The sequence below is a fragment of the Cupressus sempervirens genome, chromosome 5, assembly GCF_028749045.1.
Source record: "Cupressus sempervirens isolate cs-2001-9-10 chromosome 5, ASM2874904v1, whole genome shotgun sequence".
Taxonomy (NCBI): Eukaryota; Viridiplantae; Streptophyta; class Pinopsida; order Cupressales; family Cupressaceae; genus Cupressus; species Cupressus sempervirens.
The window spans coordinates 72147725-72153272 of NC_143122.1; the positions used below are offsets into that span (position 1 = coordinate 72147725).

Sequence of the window (5548 nt, forward strand, 5' to 3'; positions counted from 1 at the left end):
ATCTTAACCTCTTTTGAGAAGTTAATTTTGGAGGCTTACATTAACCTTTTGAGAGGTTAAGAAAAACATGCTTTTGGTGGTTAAAATTAACCTTTTATTTGGAGGTTAAGAAAAACACGTTTTTGATGGTTAACATTAACCTTTTAAGAAGTTAAAGGTTAAGAAGTACGTGTTTTTGGCGGCAATCATTAACCTTTTATATCTTGAGGCTCAGAAGCTGGACTTAAAAAATTTCAAGTGCTGTGCAGAGCTGGGAACGAGCCGGGAACATGAAGATTTAGAAACTCACAGAAACTTGGAGATTAAATGGTCAATTTAAAGCTTAAAATTAGACAATTTAATAAAATTAACCAAGGCCTATAAAATTGAAAGAATTTTATAGCCGGGCAACAGCTGGCTCTAACTGGGGACAAGGACTGACAAGGATGAAGCTCGAATCTAGAATGAATAAAATAGTGCCTTATCCATAGGGCTATAAAATAGAGTCATCTAAGGGACCAATTTGCAAAAGGGAGGAAACTAGCGCCAAAAACCAGACAACTGAAAGAAAACTAGGCACAACAAAACTCCTAATTAGACTATATACAAGGTAGGTTTCCCTACTTACAGTGACTCAAGGTATAATCATACAAATCCATTCACTGGCTGGGGAAAATAAATACCATGGTGTACCACCATATGAAAATTCTTAAGCTTCCATGAGTTCGAATGTAAGTGTGCTCCTTGAATTCTAACTCTGAGATTCCTAACATCCCTCATATCTCTGGATGAAAGAGCATATCCAAATAACCAGGCTTCATCAAAAATCTCAAACTTTGAAATCAACTCTGCTTCCTGTTGCATGTCATTGATAACTTCATTTTCAAAGAGTTGAAGTATAAGATTCTCAAGTTTCTGAATGCATTTCTGATCTTTTCCTATGCTCTGCGAACCCTCTTCTTTTTCCATTACCATGATCTTGGTTGAATCTTTCGTAAAATTATTCCAACTTAGATGCACATCTGTATTATATTGAATCTTCTCATGATCCATTTCTTCTTCCTTATCTTCCAAAAGATCATCTTGAAGTCTTAGGTACTCTGAAGTTATACTGATATTATGGTCAACATGGTTGGTCATCACTTCAATTTCCCTTCCATTAATATCAAAATCCTCCTTCTGAAGATCCTTCTGGTGATTAAGACTCAAAGATATCAAACCTCGTATTGTATTTCTTTCATATAATCTATTATGTGAAGCAACTTGAGGAGGTATAGCCATCAAACCATGTCTTCGAATACCAACTTGAGAATCATCAACGGAAATGCCTTTCTCTATGAATAAAGGATTTGAGTAAACATTTTCTTCATAGAGAAATTTACTATCCAAAGATTTTGAGCACAATCTTGGAGTAAATACATCACAAGATATTTCTTCACGGGATTCCTCCATGAGATCCGCTACTAGCTCATTACTTTCTTCATCATGATTATTCATCTCATAGAAGTTCTTTGGCATAGAATTTCCTATTTGATGAAAAGACACAAAAAGAGGATTTCCTTGAACTTTGAATGATCCATAGGATTTCAATTGTATTTTCGTTGGAATAGAGGAACTTGTCTTCATGTCCATGTAGCTTTCATCTTCAATACATTCGATGATATCTATCCCCTTTTGAATCATCATTTCTTGTACAAGACATCCTTTATGAAATGTAGAAGTTGGCATGCATGATAAAGAATTAAGATTGCATGGTTCATCTTCTTCTCCTAGAAGCTGATTTTTAACGTTTCCATCAACTGATAGTTTAATCACAAGTTCATCAATATCATCAAATGTAAAGGTCTCCATTTCCTCAGGGAAAGCAGATATTTGTAGAAGTTCATGGCTGCTTTTATCTCCATCAATGGTAGTGGTTTTTGATTCTTCCATGACATCTAAAGTATTGATATCATCAATAGATTCATCATCACGAATGGTCATTGAAGGATGATTTGGAAGATTTTCTCCACATAGGAAGTCATCATCTAAAGCATCCAGGCACCATGTTGGAATAAAAGCAGTGTGAAATTCACTTTGATCCACATTTTCGTCATCTTCAATCATTTGTTGTGTAGTTTCTCGAGGTTTTGATATTTCTCTTTCTTTTTCATTAGGATGGAGATGATTGAATAATTTCTCTTGGGTTTGAAAATGTTCACAATGATGCCTTGATACATTACTAGACTCTTTTACTTCTATAGGCACCATCTCTCGATCATCTCCTTGATTAAGCATTGAACCTTTGTCTTCTTTCATGCAAGTAGATTTAGATGAATCCTTTCTAACATTTGGATCAGGTGATGTTCTGTTATCAAGAAAATAATTCTTGCATGGGTCTTCTTTCTCAAGTTCTCGCAACACCTGAGGTAAAGAAGGATGTACTTTGTCAGGATCTAGGCGTGCATTGCCATAGAAACCTTTTAAGAATTCCACTTGATTGGGATCAATAGAAATATGATTTTGATGAGAAATAGGTGCAAGCATTGGGATACCTTTTTGACCACCACTATCCATCTTTGATTGACATGAATCACTTTCCTTATCAAGCTCTTCTTTATAATTACATGTAGAACTTGTTTCTAAGGACGATTTGGGCTTGTGAGAGAAAAATTGATAATCTTTACCATCTTCTTGTTCAATCTTTTGCAATGTCTGGAGCAAAGATGGATGAGTCTCGCCTGGATCTAGTTTCCGTCCACCATAGAAACTCTTCAAAAAGCTAGCTTGTGTAGGATCATCAAAAATCCGATTTTGTTCAGGCGAAGGCGCATGAGAGATACTTTTATTATTCTTCATCACTGATTTAGATGAAAGACATTTTTCAGTAAAGCCTTCTTTATCTTTATATGTTGAATTTCTCTCCAAGAAGGATTCTTGATAATGAGAAAGAAACCCATATTCTTTTCTATCATCTTCTTCGATCTTTTGAAAAACTTGAAGTAAGTGGGGATGAACCATTTTAGGATCTAACCTCCTACCGCCATAGAAATTCTTCAAGAATTCAACTTGCAGAGGTTCATCGGGAATCTGTTTCTTAGGATATAAAAAGTATTCATCATCACTGTCACTATCACTATCGCTTTCAACTTTTCCCTTGTACCAAACCATGTTTTAAATTCGAACCTCAGATAGAGTCGCCAATATTCAATCTTCTAAATAGATTCGCCAACCTTCATTCAAGGGAAGGTACCTTCATCAGCCGAGTTACTGATTGTTATTTACTTGAGTTTGGATGTGACCAAGATTTTGCTTGTTCCCTTCTTGGAATGACTACTACTCTTTCAACAACGTTGTGACCAATACGAGCTCTTCACAAGATTTTCCCAAATTCTTCTTCTTTTTCGAGAACTTGATTCACCAGATGGTATTGTTGAGCACTTCGTCTACACCTCCAGGCTAGAGTGTTCAAGTCTGAGATGATATCTTCCTGGGTGTCTTGAAAGCCAAGGTTTGGTTGGAGAACAGGAAAAATGTTCTCATGTGGAAGCACCATTGTACTTCATCGTAGGCGACTGTCAATCTTTCTGTTCAGTCTCCCCAGCAGAGTCGCCAAAAATCTGTTGGTAAACAGATTTGTCACAGAAGAATTGCCCAACGGAGTGTGTGGCAAACTGTTCACAACAGTTGGATAGGCCCTTGATATTCGGCCTTCCTCTGCGTTTAGAGGGGCAGCTCCCTCGTATGATATAATTTTGAAGCTTTTCAAATAGATATAAAATTAAAATGAAAGGGGAGAAAGCTCATGATGATGAATGCACCACACGACTTCAAAGCTTTCTCAAACTACTAACTTAAAATTGCTAATAACAATGATCAAGATCTACGCTTGAAAAACTATTACTAGCACAATGCTGATCCACAGATTCATAAACATCTACACCATACCGTGAGAATGCTCAGTACAAAGAGAATCAACATTTGAAACAATTTAGATTTAGAATCAGAGAACTCAAATTGTACGTTCCTTTACTTTCTTGCACCAAGAACTTAAGAGGAATTTCTAATTATAAAGACAAATCTGTACATACTTTCCAAATATCATCTTCTAATCAAAATTTCTTCATAGTGTTCCTCTTTTCTAAAGCCTAAAAATTCCCCCTTTTACAAAGCCAAAAGGTGTCCTTATATAGACACAGAGGTTAATAACTACCTCTTCGTGGTTAATAACCACCTCCAAAATACGTGATTTTGCGAGGTTAATTAACCTCAATGAAATTAACCTTAAATGACAAAGATCACTAATTGAAATGTATGGCTTGGAACATGTCTTCAGAAGATTGAATCATTGAATTGATGCTTGGATATATCCGCTGGCATTTATTGAGATATTTCATCTTGTGAACAGATGCCAACTGGATAGTTGATTAGATATCAAATTGCCAAAAAAAAAAAAAAAAAAAAAGGTAGTACATCGAAGTCCTATTGCACATTGACCAAGTGTTGTCAATTCACTAATCAAGCTTGTTCCTGTTGCAGACAAAGGGCAACTTTAGCTACTGCTATTGCTACCTATCTCTATCTACAACGGTGTATAACACTCAATGCCCGAGCCATGATGTAACAAGGCAAGATAAATCCGATAGCTCGCAGAAGGAAAAGAGTGAAAAAGGTCGAACCATCCTCATCTCCTCCAAAATTTGTTATAGCAAGTGCATGTCGTAAAAGCAGAAGAGCCATGAGAATCAAAGCTGCAGATTGGAGACATGATGCACCACTTGAGTTCACTAATGAGTATTCACCATACTCGCTTTCAAAGAAGTGTCTCTCTGCTGCAACCATAGCAAGAAGGCGAGGATCACGCAGGTCCAATTCTGCTTCAGATACTTCCCAACTTGACTTGATATCGATGGGAATGTCATCGAAATAAGATGGCTGAGAAGCAATATAACCGGGCTTGTATTACTGATGGCATATCTCACAGGTAATGTCTCCTTTCTCATTGCACCAACGTTGCACACATTTGCGATGTACATACTTCAAACTCCCAAAACAGGCACACGGAGATTCCATGTTTCTATCATCATCCTCGTCCTGGCAGATATGACACTCAACCATAGTGCATGGACCGTCTCCATAGTTGAGGGTGGGAGAGTCAGGAATCATCTCTGAGGACTCGGCATCAAGAGAAGAAACCTCTTTACAAGCCTCAGGAGGAGAATCTAGTGCAAACACCCCATTTTGCCGGAAGGGAACCTGACTAGGTTGTGATGGCCTCTGGGCCTCGGTTGTAGCTGATTCCAAGGTGGAAGTGGTTATCAAACTGTCCACACACAAGATAAAATAATCTCCCATGGACCGATCCCTATTCACCACATCCAAGTGGCTCTAATCGTTCACATCGTCCAATATGACAAGGGCACAGACTCCTCGCAAATGGTTTTCCATCACAACTTTACCCTTGGTAACACTCGAAACTTCTCCATGGTACTTTCCCAGTCTTCCCAGAATTGACTATTGCAAGTCTAGAAGTGTACCATTTTTCTGTGTAAAGAAATATGCTTTGAAGGTACCATGAATTCAATTGTAA

The 5548-nt window shown here is 37.4% G+C and overlaps 1 pseudogene; it reads right to left on the minus strand.

Annotated features, from left to right (window-relative positions):
* Positions 1–4476: 4476 nt before the first annotated feature.
* LOC149554609 (uncharacterized) lies at positions 4477–5313 on the minus strand (annotated as a pseudogene).
* Positions 5314–5548: the final 235 nt, after the last annotated feature.